This window comes from Mirounga angustirostris, unplaced genomic scaffold (assembly GCF_029215605.1).
Source record: "Mirounga angustirostris isolate CCGP_5_RB_7025 unplaced genomic scaffold, mMirAng1.0.hap1 SCAF_7, whole genome shotgun sequence".
NCBI lineage: Eukaryota > Metazoa > Chordata > Mammalia > Carnivora > Phocidae > Mirounga > Mirounga angustirostris.
The window spans coordinates 113,767,956-113,787,745 of record NW_026991715.1 but is presented as its reverse complement, the minus strand read 5'-3'; the positions used below and the strand labels follow the sequence as shown (position 1 = coordinate 113,787,745).

The window sequence follows — 19,790 nt, the reverse complement described above, 5'->3', positions numbered from 1 at the left end:
CCTGTGTTTAAGAGGCCTACATACTTTGCAAAAAGGTAAACAGAGACACAATAAATAATAACGTTTTTCTTTTTTAATTACTGGAGGTGCTCTTAGAAATCACTGGCCTAGCCCAACAGCCTCATTTCACACTTGTAGAAACAGATATCACAGAATTGGCAAATTATAAGAAAATACGTCTCTTAACAGGTCTCCCTGTCTCTACTCTCCCTCTATTACCAGGGGCCCCTCTCCACTCTGCAGCCAGAGTCATCCTTCTGAGGGGCATATGATGTTATCATTCCCCAGGTGGACATTTTTCTGGGGCCCCACTGCAACTACAAAAAAGCCAAGCATCTTCCTGGGCCCAGCGTCTCGGCGCTGTTCAGCCCCTGCATCTTTGCCATTCCCTCTGATAGGACTGCTCTTCTGCCAGATCTTCAGGCTTCTCTGTGTGAGGCAGTCTCAACTGTAATGGCACCTCCCCAGGGCTGTCCTCCCTGATGTGCATGCAAGGGGGATGCAGGCCCCACTCCCTCTCCTTTTCATCACCGTGACTAGGTGCATTCCCAGGCCGTATCACCATCTGCACCATCTTGCTGATTCATTCATGTTTCTTCTTTATGACCTGTGTGCACTCACTAGAGAGCAAACTGCAGGAGGACTGGGCCTCTATCTCTAATGTCTACAGCACTGTGGCTCACAGATGATACACAAGAAATATTTGCTAAATGACTCATCACACAAACGAATACACGTTGAAGGAAATTTGAAAATGGAGAGTAGTAGAAAGAAACCAATAAAAACCACTCATACTTCCTCCTTCCGGATATTACTTCTGTTAATATTTTGGAGTATTTCTTTTTGGGGGGTCTTTTTTTCCCCTAGGTATATATAGGATATATAGAATACATCTGATAGAAAATAAGTTTATGCTAAATTATGGCTTTTTGCTCTTATCATTATGTTGTGTTTCTACATGCTATGAAATTAGCTTTTAAAATAATATTTTAAATGCTGCATAAATTACATATGAATATATTAAAATTAATTGAAGCATTTCCCTAATCTTGGACACTGACAATTAATTCTTTTTTTTTTCCCTAACTGATCTAGTCTCTCTCCAAACCATCCTAATGGAACTTGGCTTTTAAGATACTTGTGGTAACTACTCCTTGCTGTGAGTAGCTGAGTGGAAGACATTACTTTCTTTCCAGGAAATGTCAACAGGCCAGTCCTTCATTTTGTATGTTTTCCTGTCTCCTCCTTCAGTGGGGATTGACTTAGTTGATGATCTAGTTATTAAGTCAAAGACTTGTGGTTAGTACAGGGTTGTGTTTCTATGACTTCCTGTTTGAAAGATAAACCATTATAAGTGTTGACAACTGAATGGAGTCAATGGAGAAATGGGGGCCAGACCCCATTACATCTAGCACATACTCAACTCAGGGGCGATTGTTTGTTTAAATTAATCAATGCTCAGGGATGGAAGGTTTGAGAGTTTCCAAATGCTCACAGACTTATAAAATCTCTGTGAATTAAAAAGAAGGATAAAGATAACACTCTCAAGTGATGAAAAGGGAAACTGAGACTCAGACCGTATCTTTGGTGAACTCGATTTCAGAAAAGATTTTTGCAGAGCTGGAAGGGACCTTAGACATGAACTACCTCAACCTGGTCATGTTTTAAAGATGAGGAAGGGCGTTGTACCGGGTCACCACACCACCAGATTGTGGTAGGGCTGCAATGAGAACCCACTTCCTTTTCCTTCCCATCCATCAGCCTTTCCACTGCCCTAGCTTTGTGGGGCCTGGTCAACAGTCAACAGTTAGCAGAGTCTGCCCTTAAGCTCTGTTCCCTTGAGTGCTAAGAAATCTCCTCACTTCACCTAGAGGATGGGCTATGAGCTCAGCACTGCAGGGGTACAAGGCATAAAACAATACGCAAGGCCAAACACTCCTTTCTTGTCAGTCCCACCCCCATCCAGCACGATGCACCCTCAGAAGGCACGGATCTCTCCTTGCTCGCTTTTACCACACTCCCCCTGCGATGATCTGTGGATGTCCATCTCTCCCCCAGACTAGTAGCTTCCTGAGAACAGAAGCTCTTTCTTTTTCTTTGATTTTTCAGCACTCGGTAACAAATCAGTGCCTGGCACATAACAGATGCTCCGTAAATATTTGCTGAATACGCGAATAAAAACTTCGTTTCTGAGATGAAAAAAAAAAAACAAAAAAAACACTTAGTTTCTGTATTAGTTTGCGAGGGTTGCCAGAACAAAACACCACAGACGGAGTACCTGAAACAACACCTATTCATTTGTTCACAGTTGCGGAGGCTGGAAGTCCAAGATCAAGGTGCTGGTAGCGTTGGTTTCCTCTGAGGCCACCCTCCCGCTGCCTCTTCACAGGGTCCTTCCTCTGTGAACCCGAACCCCTTCTGCTGTCTCTCTCTGGGTCCCAATCCCTTCTTCTCTAAAGGACCCCAGCCAGATCGGATCAGGGCCCACCCTAATGGCCTCATCTTCACTCAATCACCTCTTCAAAGCCCCTACCTCTGAATACAGCCACATTCTGAAGTAGTGGGAGTTGACACTTCAACATATGAATTTGGGGAGAACGCAAAAATGAATGGATCTGTGCTCTAATACAGGGAAGTACGAAGCCAGTGGAACCCAGACAATGGTGTGATAATAGAAATGGCTGCAACACCAAGCATCCCTGTGCGCCCTGCTGTCTTCTAGGCACAGAAGGTGTCACTAAACGTCCGCAAACATTCCCTAGTGCCTGCCACATCAATCACTGTGCTGGAGCTTAAAGATCCAAAAATGTATAAGCTTAAGTCACAGAAGATAGACTCTGGCTGTTTAATAAGAAAACACACACACACACACACACACATCTGGTATGCTGCCTCAGCCCATTTCTAGCCCATTTACAGCCCCCAGACTAGTTGTTATTCCCCAGCCAAGTAATTTAGTATGTGTCCAACCAGGAAAATGATCAACACTTTGCAGATGAAGAAACTGAGACAGAGCCAGGAAGTGACTTTCCCCCCCATCACACAGCTGGTAAATCGCAGGCCCAGGGCTTAAACACACTCATTCCGGCCCCACAGTCCACTCTCTTAACCAGCGCCCCACACTGCCTCTCCCCAACAAGGCATCTTATTCCTTTATCCCAATAGGACGGGGAAACGAGACCACTGCAAAAAGGAGGGAAACTAAAGCTGAGCCACAAAGTGGGGTAAAGAGCAGCGAAGACAATTACAAATAGAAAGAATAGGATTGTAAAAGTCAAGGGCCGTAAGGTGATGGCTGAGCAGGTGGCACGGAGGGCTGGGGAGTGCAGAGAGGCTGCGAAGCTAAATCACAGTTAGATTAGGTGAGGTCTTATTTCATAAAATAAGAAAATTGGGCTTTATGGTCTAGACACTGACAAGCTTTTGGATATTTTAGCACAAAATCATTTCATCGTACCTCTTCATTTTACCGACAAGGAAACCAAGGGCCAGAGAGGAAGGACTTGCCCAAGGCCAGACAGTCGGTTAAAGCAGAGCTGACCCCAGCACCCAGATCTCTCAATCATGGGCCAAAGCTACACTTTGCTAAATTCTGCCTGCATAAGCACATAATTTAAAGGAATGGGTTTTGGGGCGCCTGGGTGGCTCAGTCATTAAGCATCTGCCTTCAGCTCAGGTCATGATCCCAGGGTCCTGGGATCGAGCCCCGCATCGGGCTCCCTGCTCCATGGGAAGCCTGCTTCTCCCTTTCCCACTCCCCCTCCTTGTGTTCCCTCTCTCACTCTCTCTCTCTCTGTCAAATAAATAAATTTAAAAAATCTAAAAAAAAAAAAAAAGGGGGGGTTTTCCCCATGTTTTCCCATGTCTTTCATCCAGTTTTCACCCACTTTCTTTTTTTGGGCAATTGTACATTTCCCCAAGTTTCAAGTAATTAATATCTTTCATCTAAAATGACCACTATGGTTCAAAGTCAGAAAGAGCCCATAGAAATCACTGATGATGCTCTTCCCTGTGTGGTTCTGCCGAGTGTGGGCGATTGGCTCACCGGTACGTTTTATAGACTAGAAGGACCTGTATTTCTTATGTCTAATAGACACTTTGAGATAGAGTGATAAACTAAACAGCCACTCTGGCTGGGCTTGTTTTACCAAACCGATATATCAGGTCCGCAAACATCTACTGGTGCTTGCTGCATGCCGGGCATGGTGCTAGAGCCTTGAGATCTGAAGATACGTAAGTTCAGTTCCTGGGTAAAAAGGCTCTCACCATTTAATAGTGAAATGCACATGCCCACCCACGTACACACACGCACACACACGCACACTTGCTCTTCTGTCTCAGGCCGTTTCTGCCATGCTTCCAGCTTCCTCATAGTAGTGATTGCCCAGCCAGGGGATTCGGGCTGTGTCCAACCAGGAAAACGGAAGCCACTTTAGGTCCTTCAACCTAAGAAATTCCATGTCAAGAATTGGAGGCACAGGTGAGAGAAGAGCGGGGAAGCCAAACAGGGACGGTGAGAAAGCAGAGATTAGCAACACAGCAGGAGGCTGCAGCAGCTTCTGAGCTCCTGAGCTCCTGTGGAAAGACACAGGAGAAGGTGGCATGACAAGACCCCAGAAGCCAGGGGATTATTTGGCAGCAGCTGGGTTATTTGACAGAGCACCTGAAGCCACTGCGGGAGGTGCCCCCGGAGGCAGAGAGAGGGGAGAAACAGGCAGCTTCTCCCCACCTCTCGCCCAGTCTGCTGTCACGCACTCCCCCTAGCCACACTGCAGCCTGTGGGTCCCCACGATGCAGAGCAGAGCGGGAGAAGTATGAGCAAAGGAACAGAGAGCACACAGGGGCTGACTGGCACCCGGGTGACCTTGGGCAAATCACTTGCTCTCAGTTTTAGTTTCCTTGTTGGTAATTTGAGAAGAATAATACCTCTCATGTTTGTTGTGAGGCTTACATGAAATAAAATCTGTGAAAGCACTTTATGAGCTTCAAAAGGCACCTATACAAACGGAAGGGCTTTTATTATTGGCTTTCATTCAAAGTGTTTGGGACTTTGGGCTCTGGGGAGAAAGAGGTGGGGTGGTGTTCAGGTGTCGTCAGGAACTTTGTGATGCCTGGCTGACTGCCTGAGCGAAGGGAAGTCTCTGCATTTACCACTTGTTCCTTCATTGCATCACTCTGGTCCATCAGCCTTTTCGAAAGCCATCGACGGACTTTGAATAAACGGGCACATAACTGAAAGGATGTCAGAGCGGGTTCTCGGTTCTATTTGGGGATCTGTCTGTGGTTTTGCATCAAAAAGTGACAAATAAGGAGGACTCTAGAAATTACTCCAAGACCATTGCCCCACCCCTTTCGTTTGACAGAGGACCGGAGAGGAGACAGGGATGGCCCATAGTCCCATGCCAAATTCTTGGCAGAGAGTGACGTACAGCTCAGGAGGAGACTCACCCTCTTCCCCAGCCCTCTTCCTTGGGCTTTTGGGTTTCCAGTCAGCCCCGTATAGCAGCTGGTACAGCAACGTTTCCTTGCTCTTTTCTATGATCCTTCTTTTCCATGAGCTTCCTGTCCTTCTTGTTAGTCTTAAGCCTCTTCTTCCTAATCGTCTTTGACAACTCGTTCTCACGCAGCTCTCCCGCTCCACTCCGCTGATGGACATTGGCAGCGGGGCACTAAGCCATATCTATTTTAAGGGGAGAGTGTAAACTCTTCTCAATCACGTAATTCCCCTTTGATATCAGGAGTGAGCAAGTATCATCACAAACTCTTGGGAGACCAGTTTTTCTGCCAAACTCAGGTGAAAATAACAAGGTGCAAACTCTTCCTTTCTACCGGCAGAAAGTACAGGCCATGGCCAGAACTTTTGACTAAGGGCCAGGCCACTCCAACCAGGCCCGTGAGAATGGCAGTACTTTCACCAACGGCACGAGGTGGTTTGACCCTCTCGGCAAGAACGGGGCTGTCTTCCATATCACTCAGTGCCAGGTGCACTTGGTGAGTGGACAATAAAGCTCAAGGGTGGATTCCTGACTTGTCAAATGAAGAGATTGTGCCTTGATCGTAAGTTTCCTTCTAGCACTGACATTTAAGAAATCAGCATCCTTCCACCAAAGAAGGCCTATTATGGTCACAGAGGCACTAAGACTGTAATAATCCTCTGAGTGACTCATGGAATTCCCGCAGCCCACTGTGAATTGACATTTTTCTGGTGCAGAGTCTATGGCATCATAAAATGTCAGAGCTGGAAGAGCATCCGTCATCCTCTAGCATGAGTACATTGAGGAGTCTGGGACCTGAAGCTTGCAAGTATCCATTTACTGATTCCTTCCATAGGAATTGATGGTGCCCATGCTGTGTGCCAAGGACGGTGCTAGGTCCCAGGGTATAGTAATGGAGAAGAGGCAGGATCTGTCCACACAGAGGCTTCTGGGGCAAGATGCAGGGTAACAAGGAAACTAAAAAATGGACAAGATAATTACAGTTTGTAAGAATTGCTTGAAAATTAGATAAAAAATGTAATGGATTGATTCACTTCATTCAATGGATATTGAATAACTTGGAGTGGGGGAGGGTGACTATTTGCAACTGTGACCCTTAAGATGAGCTCTGAAGCTTAAAAAGAAACCAGCTGTGGAAACCAGGGTGTAAAAAAGTAATAGGCAGAGGGAATGGCATGTGCAAAGGTCCTGGGGCCTGAAAGCTTTTGGTGTAGCCAAGATGTAGAAAGGCAGCCAGTCAGTGGGAATGTAATGGGGGAAAAGTAGTTTGAAGAGTGGCTGGAGGAGTTGGCTGAAACCAGATTGGCCTCATAGGCCCTTATAAGGAGTTTGGGTTTTATTCTAAGAATGGGAAGCCACCAAAAACTCTTAAGCAGTTAAGTGACACGTTCTGGTTTGTATTTAAGACCCCTCTGACTGCAGGAAGGAGAATGGATTGTAGAAGAGGAAATGAGACTATTAAAATCATCCAGACCAAAAAAAATGACAAAATTAGTAACAATGGAAATGATAAGAAGTGGAAGGATTTGGGATAGGTCTAACATAGAGCCTCTAAGACTTATTGATTACTTGGCTGCATAAACTGAGGATCAGAGGAATCAAAAAGACTTCTAGGCTTTTGAGCAACTGGATGAATGGATGTGTCATCACAGGTATGGTAACAAATATTAAGGGTGGGTAGGATTAGAAAGATCTATTTACAGTAAAGAGAAACTGGGGTCCCAGGGGACACAAGGCTGGGGAGTGTGCGGGTATGAGGCTGGCATAAAATTTGCAATATTAGGGGCACCTGGGTGGCTCAGTCGGTTAAGTGTCTGCCCTTGGCTCAGGTCATGATCTCAGGGTCCTGGGATCAAGCCCCAGGTAGGGCTTCCTGCTCAGTGGAGAATCTGCTTCTCCCTCTCTACCCCTCCCCACTCATCCTCTTCATCCTCTCTCTCTCGCTCACTCGCTCGTGTGTGCGCGTATGCGCACGCACTCTCTCTCTCAAATAAATACAATCTTTAAAATATAAAAAAGAATTGCAGTATTAGCAAATATCATCTATGCCTTAAGAGAAAGTGAGACCATGAATTATTTCACAATGGTGGTATTCAGTGGGTGTGATTTGGGGCCCCAAAGGACATTTGGCAATGTCCTGAGACTCTTAGTTGTCATGACTTTTGGTGGGGGTGGAGATTGCAGTGTTTCCGGCATCTAGTGGATAGAGGCCAGGGATCCTGCTAGACGTCCTTCAATGTACAAGACAGCCCATATAACAAAGACTTTTCTGCCCCACATGTCAACAGTGCTGAGTTGGAGAACTCGACTTTATAGGTTACTTCTGGGGATTTATACAAATGAATCACTCCCAGAGAGCAGTGTCCTGGAAGGTGTCACTCCAATGAAGTGTTAGGAAGGAGCCCGGGCTTTCTTTTGTGGCAGAAGCTGATAGCATCTAGTGAGCATGAGGCTAGCAGTTTCTAGTGGTGGGGCTGGGACCCCAAGAGAGGGCTCTGAGCCCTGTGGGGCCTCCATAAGAACAGAACATTGATTGGATCTGACCAGAAAGCACTGAGTCCAGTGGGAGGCCAGACAGATGCACTGCCAAGTGAGAACTCACTCACTAAGCAAGAGGACCGATGGGGCTATGTCTGGGGCGAATCAGCGGTTTCCAGAGGAAGGGAAAGAGGCTGGGGATCCTAAGGGGCAGGAGGGTAGGGAGCAAGTACCAGTTTCCAAACTAGAGATCCTCTAGAGTCTGTTGGTTCTCATGACAGTAAAATCACCTGGGGCGATTTTAAAGGTACTAATACCTAGGCCCCACCCCCAAAGACAGTTTTTAAGTTAGTCTGGCTTAGGGCCCTAGCACTGGAATTTTAAAGCTCCCCCAGGTGTTCTGGGTTGAGAACCACTGAGCTCATCCCAGCATTGCACACAGACGCCTCCAGAGCCAAGCAAGTAAAAGAAACAAGCGTTTGGAGGCACCACCTCGGTGGGCAGCCAGTACTCAGCTGAAGCCCACTGTTGCCCTGTACAGATCTGGCCTCAATGTCGCCAAATCTTCCCATTTCCTTGTTGTTGTTTTTTTAATCCTTTCAAGAAGCCTAAAATCCAGAATTTTTTTTTTTTTTAATGTTAGCTCCAAATATCTTAAAATCCCATGCCAAACAAAACATGTGTACAGAATATGTTGGACCCTTGGGCTGTCATTTAACAACCTCTGATCCAGTCCAGTGGTTTTCACACTTCTTTTAGCCACAGGGGTTTTTCTCCAAACAAGCTATTTTTGATATAGATTAAATAAATCTAAGCAGAACTTTGCGGGGAACAGAGAAGAGGCACGCTTAGCCTCTCCTTCCAGCCCTGGGCAGGTCTTGTGGTTGCTCCTGAAGAGGCTCCTCGGGTTCTGGGGAACCTCCCTGGCCCATTTACCAGATGAGGAGACGGAGGCCCTTCAGAACATAGTCCCGGAGCAGAACCAGCCCCATGGGGCCATTTGGAAGTGTGTGTGTGTGTGTGTGTGTGTGTGTGTGTCCGCACACACGCGCGCACAGGCATACCATGGGGGGTTTGAAGTTGTCAGGGGAACAAAGCAGACACTGCTAGCATTTAGTGGCTGGGCGCCAGGAAAGCTAAACTTCCCGTAATGAGCAGGACGCTTAATAAAGGGACATTCCATGCAAAACGCCAACAGCTTCCCCACTGGGAACACCAGATGAGGAATCAGAGACCCAGAGAGGAGAAACTGGTTGGCAAGATCATGGCAAGTGTACACTAGAATCTTGGCCCCTGCCCACAGGCTTGGGGACTTCATCTGTACCCATCAAGAAAGGTCACCGGCTGGGGCCAGGCTGGCCCTACTCCACAACACAGGGGAGAGAGGGAGAGTTTACAAATTAAAGCCAGGTAGCCTCCTGACATGGGGCAGCTACTCCATAAAACACGAAGTGCCAGATTTTGAGAAGTGAGCCCGGAAAAGGAGATGGGGGCTGCCGGGTCTCCTCAGCCCAGCCTGGAGGCCAGAGGTCGCCCCGGGCAGGAGGCAGACCCAGGGAACCGAGGTGCTGGGAAAAACAGAGGCAGGGCAATCACGCAGGTTTGTTGGCTCCATCGGTCATTTAATCCCTAGGCCCCAATATGCCAGGTTCAAAAATAGGATGTGGAAGCAGGAGGGGAAAGGAGGGTGTTCCCCAGCACTCCCAGTAAAACCAAGCCAAAGGAGAGCTCATCTGCCTATTTTTGCCACCACAGTGCCACACGTTGTACAGTGTCCCCGCTTACAAAACCGCTACTAGAGAATCGCCGTCTCCAGGGGCGTCTGCGTGGCTCAGTCGCTTAAGCGTCCGACTCCTGATTGCAGCTCCGGTCGTGATCTCAGGGTTCTGGGATCCAGCCCTGGCTCCCCGCTCAGCAGGGAGTCTGATTGTCTCCCTCTCCCTCTGCACTTCCCCAGCTCGTGCTCGCTTGAGCTCTCTCTCACTCTCCCTAAAATAAATAAATTAAAAAAAAAAAAAAAAGAATCACCATCTCTATAACTGGCAGACAAGGACCAAATGATCCATATTTTACAGGCAAGGAGATGGAACCTCAGAGTCATGCTTATAAGGCACCTTCCTTTTAAAGATCTGATTTTGTTTGTTTGTGCTTATGTTAATCATCCTCATGAGGAAGGTCAGGGAGGGAGCCCTATTCCCAGTTTGGAGTTCAGGCCAACAGTTCTCAGACTGTGGTGGGCACCAGACTCACGAGGGAACTTGGGGAAAATACAGCAGACCCTATCCTACCTCGAGGAGCCTGGGTCCCCGTCCTCTGCACTAGATTCCAACACTCGCCGACACCCAGCCGGCCTAACCCAGCTCGGCGACATGAGTGCACTTTTCACAAACTTGGGGGTCACAGAGACATCTCATTTCTACATAGCTTCCCAAATGCTTCTTCTCTCGGCTGGTGACGGAGACAAGACACCATCCAGGGCTGTGTTAGTTAGCCGGCATCTGGTGATGGAGGCGGCGGGCAGCTGATTTGTAGTATGCCCATTTCCATGGTGGGAATACTCCTACTGTGGCTAGTTTCAAACTACCGACACCACATCACTGAACATGGAGTTGAGGAAAAGATGTACATGGCAGCACTTTTGAGACCGTGTGAACCAGCCCCAGCATACATCTTTTGTGTCTCATCTCCAAAGCCTGGGATCTTTCCCCGAAAATATCCAGAGCTAGGACATGAGACAGGCTCCTGAGGGAAACAAGGAACGTGTGTGCTATGACAACATCATTTTCAGGGGAAGAATATCAATTGCCATGATTCTTAAAGAGCAAGAGACAGGATTTTGCATCCCAGCTTTGTGGCTATTGGCTCTGTGATCTTGAATACATTGCAAACCTCTCCAGGCCTCAGATTCCCCATATCTCACCCAGGCCTGGTAACACAGTCTCAAAGCTAAAGGACGGAATGCATGTAAACTATGCAAGCTCGTCCTCAGCACCTGGTCCTACTCAGTCACGTTTGTGTTTTCCGCTTCGAGCCCCCCTTGCATTTCAGCCCCCCTTGCACCCCGGGAAGGACCCCACCACACCTCCCACCCAGATGCCTTGCTGGGGAATCCGGGACTCGAGTAGGACAATCACTCTGCTCAGCGAACCACAGCCACTAGGCATGGAAGCCATCCTGTGTCCCTTGACTTAAAAGGTTGGGAAATCTTTTAGATTAGCCTTCCCTCCCCAGAGTACACACAAGCTGGTTTCCAGGGAGCGACCTAGAAGCCAAACGGTGGAAATCTGGCACAGTGGCTGTCTGCGTGCGGGTTCTGACAGAGAAGAGACCCAGAGGCGTTTCGCTTAAGCAGCCTGGGCTTCGGACTCGGGCTGGCCTGGCAGAAGGCCGCTTTCACCTTTAATGCCGCAGATGACGGAAACACTGAAGCTATGGATTGTCTCTGCATCCTCTTCCCTTCACACCAACTAACGTGTTGTTCATTTCTCTTGGCGGGCTCAATTTCCCACATGTTCTCCCAAGCTCTTCCTCTCAGCTCCCCAGGGCTTCCCACAACAAACCTGCGTGCCTGGGCGGCGAGCCGGCCGGGGCAATGCAGACCGACCGGATATGCCTCTGGCTGTGTTTATCAGCCCGGGCTCCCCGCTCCCGGCTCCGGGCTGGTCAGGTGGCCCGGGCCTGCCTGCGCCCTGCCCATCAGGCCTGGGGACCTGGAACCTTCCTTGCTCCAGCGCTGCCGCTAACTTACTGTGTGAGTCCCGGCCAAAGACCTCTCCCTCAATGCTTCTCAGTTCCTCTTCTCTGAAAATAACAGTCATAGTACCTTGGTTCCATCTGGAGCACTTCGCATCGTTCCGCGGTCCCTTTACCTGGGGCTTCCCGTTTAATCCCATACAAGCTACGGCCGGCCGCAGGAGATACCCGCGCGGGTCAGCTGGGACCCCAGGTCCGGGACTTTTGGCCCCACCCCCTTGCTGGCCCTTTCATTAGTGAGAGGAGGCTGGGCTGTGACATGAGCTCTGGCTCTGTCCCGCTGTGTGGGACCTGCTTCAGGGGCCTGGCCTCCCACCCTCGTGCCCCACCGCCCCTCTCTTCCTATGGAAGGCGCTCTGTTCCCTGAGAGCCCTGGGTGTGGCCAGGCACCACGCACAGCTTGCTTGTGAGCCTCACAGGGCAACCCAAGTGTGAGGGGGAAGACATTCACTCTTTAAACACTCCCTCTAAATCCTGGCTGGAAGAGGCTCTGGGAATTTTCCTGCTCTTCTCTGTTTGTCTCCCCACCACCCCCGCCCTTTTTCTGTACACCTGCGTCCTGCCACCAAGTACTCCTTTCGGACATGGCATGTATTTGGTGTTTTTTCTTTCTTTCTTCCTTTCCAGTTCTTTCTGACAGAAGGGTCAAGCAGATCATAAAGTATTTGTGGAATCCATCGGTTCCACACACAGCTTGTGGACCACAGAGAGAACTTACTTGGCCCATTTCACTGTTGCCAGGAAAGTAAAGATGACGGCATTTAGAAGCCAGACAACCATTTGTTAGGTGAGGGAATTTTGTAGCATATTCTAGAATGTTCCCAACCCTCTCCCTGCCTTTTCCACCAACCAAAGCCTTCCTGATCTCTCCAGTTGGAATGAATTTCTCTTTCTTAAATGCAAATCCCACCTTACATCTCAGTGGCCATGCTTCTACTTACCGCTTCATCATTTTCTATGCCACTTCTCTGGTTCTTGTCATAGATTGTAAAGTCTTTCAGTATAAAGACCATTTCTTAATCACACTACTGCCATCACGCAATACCTAATAATAATAATAATAATAATAATAATTAGTAATAATAATAGCAGCTTCTGTTTATCAAGTACTTACTCTGTGTCAGAGACTGTTCAAAAAATATCTTCTTTAATCTGTGTCAGACATTGAGATAAGTAGCTCTTGTCATTTAAGTAACTTTCCAAGGGATCTATAGAAGTAAGAGAAGGAGATAGGATTTCCAGCCTGGGTTTGTCTTATTCTCTAATTCCGGAGCTGCTGTTCCCAGCTCGTTTGATTTCCTTCCGAGCACAGTGGCTGGGAGAACAGGCCCTCCACGAGGGAATTCCACATTTCCCTTACTAAGAGTCCGTGCTGTCCAAACAGAAAGAACACTTGCAAGGTCATCTCCTTCACAATCTCATTTCACCCATGAGAGGCTTAAAGCCAAAGAGGGGAAAGTGAGTCAGTGTTGGTGGCCTGGCCGGTTGGTGGTACAGAACAAAGGCTGGCCCCGCGTCATTTCACCGCTGGCTGCAACCTGTCAGCCTCTCACTTTCCTAAAGAGCTGCTCGGTCCTGGAAAGTTTAGGCAGGAAGAGGGTGTGGGCCTGAATATATGGCATGCTGCAGAATCACGCTCTATAGGACAGCAGGGACACCCCGGTTTCCCTGAAGCTTTACTTTCCTAAAGAGCTGTGCGTAGATCAAATGTTTAATTTCTCATTCCAGTAAACAGGCCTCCGGTGGGTGAGTCAGTTTGGCTCACTGCTGGGAGTCTGGGCCATGGCTTTGTCTTTATGCTGGCTGTCGGTACTGTAAGTCTGTGGGCTTTAAGACACAGCACGTGATATGTACACACACATACAGTGCACATTGTTGAGCCCATACACATACAGTAACTATATACATATACACCTGCATATGTATGTATGTATATATATTTTATACATACGCAAAATCTCATGAAATCTTTTCCTTTCATCATAGTCTGCTTTCCCTGGTTACCATTTAGTCCCTTATTGACATTTCGTACCAGATAATTCTTCGTAATGGGGGCTGGCCTGTGCATTGTAGAATATTTAGCAGCCTCTCTGGCCTCTACCCACTCGATGCCAATACTACCTTCCTTCCTGCCCACCAATGTGACAACCCAGAAATGTTTCCAGACATTGCCTAATGTCCCCTGGAAGGAAAATGTCCCCCAGTTGAGAACCATGATTTATCCTCATGTCTCCCTTAGTCCTCTGGTTGACGAGGGGATGCTCATTGGTGAAGGGAGCAAATATCCAAAAGTCCAGCTAGGATCTGTACCATAAGGATGGCTCTGACCTGAGATTTGAAACCATTCTCAGGGCTTCCACGTACGGCCTGCTTCCTCTGCAGCCGACAGGAGCTAAGTGATTTAGATCACTTCCACCTCACGAGAACCCGTGGGGCAGCATCATTGTGTCCATGCTCCAGATGAGAAAACTGAGGCTCACTGGGGCTTGTGTAAAACATTGCCCAACTGACAAGGGGTGGAGAGAATGTGCTCCTCACCTTCATGTGAGCAGTTCTGAGTCCGGTGAGCCAGTTCCCACTGGGAGTGTGCTGTGACTTCCCCGGTGCATGGGGCAGAAATAAAGGTTGAGGACCGCTGCTCTGGTTCTGGCCCTCACTGGTTGATTGTCCTAGAATCACCGAATATGAGCATTAGAAGAGGTCATCAGGATAATCTAACCCAGGACAATCGAACGTGAATCTGATCATCACACAAAGAAACATGTGGTACAACCACAGTGAGTGCTCTGATGGAAGGCACGTACGACTGGGGAACAGACCTGACCCGGACTCCGGACACACCTGCCCAGAGAGTGGATGAGTAAGGGCTAGTGGGTAGAGAAAGCAGGCAACTTGACCCAGATGGGCTCTGCAGCGGGATTTCTTAGGGTTGGTGGAAACCCAGAAAGGAACACAGGATATAGGGACGTGGAAGTCCTCGAGGGGTAGGCCGAGGGTCGTGAGGAGTGACCGTCATAAGATCACAGAACGCCATCCAATCCCATCCCTCAATGTGTAGAGGAGGAAACAGATGCAGAGAAGTCACTTGTTCCAGGACCCACAGCTAGGGGATGGCAGAGTGGCACGAGAACTCGGACATCCTGCCTCTAGAACAATATTTCCAGCAGCCATGCCACCGCCTCCACGTTCCCCAGCCTTGACCCTCCTTTCCCTCCAGAAGGGGTCCCCCAACTCTTAGGGCTTCCCACTTTGTCAAGAGTAGTGAAAATGCAGTCCTCAGTCCACGTGCCTGCTGAATGCTGAGCATGGGTCCCTGCCATAGGAACTGGCACCCCCCCAAAAAAGGGGAATCCAAGCTTGGACTTAAGTATCGGCTCAGCAACCAGGAACCCCAAAATAACCTCATGACCATAGAGGCAGAAGTTACAACATAGTCTACAGACCGGATCTGACTCATAGTTGTGTTTTGTTTGCCCACACAATGTTCTCAGATGTTTTTGAAATGTATGGCCGCCACTTGAAAATCAGATTTCATATAAACATTCAGGTCTCTAGCCTGCGGTCCTGCATGAGGACCATTACCTGGAGCTGCTGCTTATCCCTCCTCGCACTCCCCAGGTGCCCACCCACCACTCTGTTCTGCCCGCCCGCTCGGCCTGCAGCACAGCGGAACTGCCGTAGGGCCCACCCGCCCCGTGCGGCCCCACAACAACCCTTTGAAGATCTGCAGGCAGTGACCTTGGAGTGGGCCAGAGAGTCGTCTGTGTGCAAGCAGGCCAATGCCAGTTCCTTCCGCTGTGGCTCCTCTGATTCGATCTCCAGCCTCCCACCTGTCCCACCACCCTCTTCCAGGCCTCAGTCCCCTAGGTCCATGTCGTCCTTACAGGCATGCATTCAGAAGTCAGAACAATGCTCCCTGCAGGGGCTGGTGGGGCTGACCTGGGCAGAGGAGTTAAAGAAAGTTCTTTATAGGCTACACCCTTGGTTTTCACCCTGGCAAGCTGACCAGCAAGCACAATGCCAACCCAAATTGAAAGAAGCCTCCTAACATACAAAACTGACTCTCTCTTCTGACTCCAGCTACACAGAATAAACCCCTGGAGGAAGACATCAGATCATTTCCTGAGACTCTACACAGGCAAACCTGGAACAATGTGGGAGGAATGACAAGCATCTTGAAACATTTTTTGATTTATAAGTATAAACAGTGAGAAGAGTCTAAGGAAAATACTTGTAAAAGCCCTTGTAAAATGACAGGGCTCCTTTGGCCCTCTGAGGTGAAATCCGCACGGGTAGAAAACAAGAAAACAAATGGGGCTATCAGAAAAAGCCCTGGCCTGCGAGTCGGCTGCCCCGGGACGTCCCTGGCATCTGCTTCTGCCCACCCTGAGCCCTTAGGTAGGACGCTTAAACCCGCTGGGCCTCAGGTGCCTGGATGAGTGAGAGTGTCAAATTAGATTGGAGGGTCCACAAACTAGGACAGTACGTCCAAAACGCCCACTTGCGGGGGCGCCTAGGTGGCTCAGTCAGTTAAGCGTCTGCCTTCAGCTCAGGTCATGATCCCAGGGTCCTGGGAGCCTGCTTCTCCCTCTGTCTCTGCTGCCTCCCCTGCTTGGGCTCATTCTCTCTCTTGGTCAAATAAATAAGTAAAATCTTAAAAAAAAAATAAGTCCACTTGTGTTCAGCATCTTCCAGGCTTTTCTCCAGCTCAGGCCCCCGGAACCACTGCTCATTTATGTAACACTCCCTTTAAAATTGTCTTCAATTCTGGTCATATTTTTTTTTTTTTAGTGTAGCCTCATCCCCCAAACATTTCCAAGACCACAGATTTAATGCGTTAATTATGATTTGGGTACATATTAAAGTAAGTACTCGAGGATTAAAATGCTAAACAATCTTTCTCCACATACCACCTAAAATCATCCTGTTTGCTTACAGCTTGGGATTCATGAATGGGTTTCAAGAAGCCTCTGAATACCCTAAAACCGGACACTAAGCTGTGTGTGGGAGAGGGGGGATTTTTGTGGTGAGAAATTAGATAAGTTTGCTCTGATTCTCAAAGATCCATCTGTTCCATACAGATGCTGAGAACCACTGCCTCCAGATCCTGTCAGATCTTTCTCGAGAAGGGATGGGGCAAAAGGACTGCACTTTCTAAATACCATGGCTGGGGTTCTCTTCAGCGAAATTTCCTGCCATCCTCTTTTCTAAATGTCTTCTAATTGACTAAAGAAGTACCTTGAGGTCACTTTGTGGGGTGGGAGAGGGATGGGCTTCTCTGGGACCTGACCGAGCCTGGGAACTTGACAGGGCACGGCCTGGGGCTGGCTCCCTTGACATCCCAGTGGAGAGGGAGTCTTGGAGGTGCTGGAATGACAGAATCCTGAGGAAAGAAGGGCTTTGCTTAAAGTGACTTCGTAAACACTTGGCAAACTCCCCCAACACAGAATCCCTCAGAGCACAGCGCAAGCAGATCCTCACTTTTTCTGGGGAAGACTCAGAAACTCAGCTCTGCAGGATGGTTGCAAGGAGAGGGGCAAGAATTATAAACGCTCTCCCTCCAGCAACTGCATTGCCTAGCGGAGCTCCCTGCTATTTCTCCACCTGCTTGTTTTGCAGCTTGCTGAATCCCCATATGTCTGACCTGAATTCTTACATGGCTTGGATGGTCTCTGGCTATCACACCACGGGAAAAGACCCACGGCTTTCTCGGGTCCTGAAAGTGATGGCTGCTACTTCATAACTGGGAACACACCAGCTCTAAATGCATGGTTAGCCTTGATCCTAACTGAACAAGGGGGGTTCCTGGAGAAGGGCTAGTGGACATGCAGGCCACAAGGAATGAATGAATGACAACTACTGGTCAGTGCAGTTCAGTGTGCCGCAGGCAAGGATGGACATGGCCATCAAGGAAAACTTCACAGTAGAAGTGATATTTGAACAAGGCCTTGGGTCAGGTGTAATTTTAACAGCGAGTTGTCCATGCAATGATGTGGTTAAACACAGGGGCTCTGGAGTCTGGGGTCTGATTGGGTTTGAATTCTGACACTCCCGTGTGCTTGGTGTGCCCTTGTGCAAATGTCCTAACCCCTCTGAGCCTCAGTGTACTCACCAACAAAATAAGGATCGGGACTGTGCACGAGCCTCAGATGAGAAAACCACACAGCACACCTCGCACGGAGCCTGCGCACGTGTTCCCTGGTAATCCTCATCAGCACCAGCATCAGGGAGGACGGTGGCGTGGGACATTCCACAGCTGGGACTTGAGGGAGTGGGGCACGGAGGGGGCAGCTGATTTGCCTGTAATTTCCAAAGCACTGCCAGCACCCTGAGCTACTCTCCGCTAAAGCTTGCAATCCCACCCACAGACTTGGGACTTCACTGGAGAAGGAAAGGTCCATCCTCCTGCGTCTCAGCAACCTCTGTTCTGGCTGCACAGCCTCGTGGGCCAGCGCTGCATGTCCTCCTCCGACAGTGGCACCTTTGGCGGGAGGACAGAGCCCCCAGGGTCCAGCCACTTGGTGCTCCTGCGTCCACAGATGCTGATCCTTCTCGGGGCTGCTGCGTTGCCCTGGGAGAGAGAGAAACAAGAAGTCCACATCAAAGAGGGAGTCAGGATGCAGGGGGAGCCATGGAACGGCCAGAGGCTTTTCCTGAACTTTTGCTCCTGGGCAGGTCCAACTGGGTCTGCACATCCCAGGAGCATGCGTCCCTTGATGTCTGGTGGGCCCTGTTCGCTCTTCGCGTGTTTTGATCTTGTCCTGTGAATCAGACTCAGTGGCTTTCTATTTTCTTCATGGCACTGATAGTATGTCCAGGGAGCGAGTATTGTATCTCTTATATGGGGACGGTGCCTGCCCATAGTAAGCACTCAGGAAGGACTTGCCGGAAGTTGGAAGAATGCATGAATGAGGATCCACAGTGCCTGGCACATAATAGATGTCCCATAAACAGGTGTCACATGGTGAGATGTGCCTAAGGAACTGAGAGGCGAAGAGTTTGTTCAGGGAAGCCTTCCTAGAGGTGGCTTTTGAGCTCGACCTTAGAAGATCGAGTGGAATTCCACAAGGAAGGCTGAGCAGCAGAGCATTCCAAACAAAAGGGACAGGCTTCTAGACACAGAGAGCCCTGGGAACATTTGAGAAGTTGGGAAGAGGTAGATTTGGCTAACTGGAAACGTAAAGGGCTGGAAATGTAAAGAGGATTATAGAAAGCTATGCCTGGAGTAATTTCCCCAACTTCGTAGAGCATCTCCAAGGCTATGCCAAAGAAGGAGACCCTGCCTCCACCAGGCAGTGGATGGCCAGTATAAGGAGGGGGTGATGGGGTCTAACCAATGCTTTAAGAAGATTAACAAGGCAATGCCTCGAAGACTGGATTTGAGGTGGGAGGAAGACAGAAAGCAAAGGTCTGAAACCAGAAATGCGGAGAACGTATGAACAGGATTTGGTGTCTGGCTGGATGTTGATTGAAAACAATGATCAGGGAAGGGGAGAGGAGGTGATGAAGTCTAAGTGCTCGCATGGCTCATGAAAGGGAGGGATAGCCACTGCGGCATGAGCAGAGAAGTCAGGAAGAACGGATGGGGTTAAGAGTCTGGAAAGGAGACTAAAGCAAAGTCAACTCTGGTCTGTTACATTCCTCATTTGGTGAATACCTATAGACATGCAAGCAGCAAAATCCCTCTGGCTATTGGAAACAGAGACTAAAACTCCAAATGTATAGAAAAGGATTGGAGAAATTTTGAGGGTTACCTTCCTGAAAGTTCTGTCCAGGAATAGAGTCTACCCACACCTTGGAATCAGCATAGTTTCTAGAGTTGGGAAAATCTGACTTCTAATCCTGGCTCTGCTCCTTCTTACGTGTATGACCTTGGACAAATCTCTGAACTCACATGAGCCTCTACTTTCCATCTGTAAAGTGGAATGATAATAAATCGACCTCACAGGGCTTTAGGGAGAAGCAAATAGCATACTTATGGGAAGTCCCTCGCATGGTGTCTACCAGCAGTGGGATACTCACTCTACATCAACAATTATCAATATTCTTTTATTATTTTAATTC

At 48.7% G+C, this 19,790-nt stretch overlaps 1 protein-coding gene across 8 annotated transcripts in view; it reads left to right on the top strand.

The window, feature by feature from the left end:
- The window catches only part of ADRB2 (adrenoceptor beta 2), a 114,587-nt gene that overhangs the window by 17,354 nt on the left and 77,443 nt on the right, over positions 1-19,790 (top strand). The window lies entirely within an intron of this gene.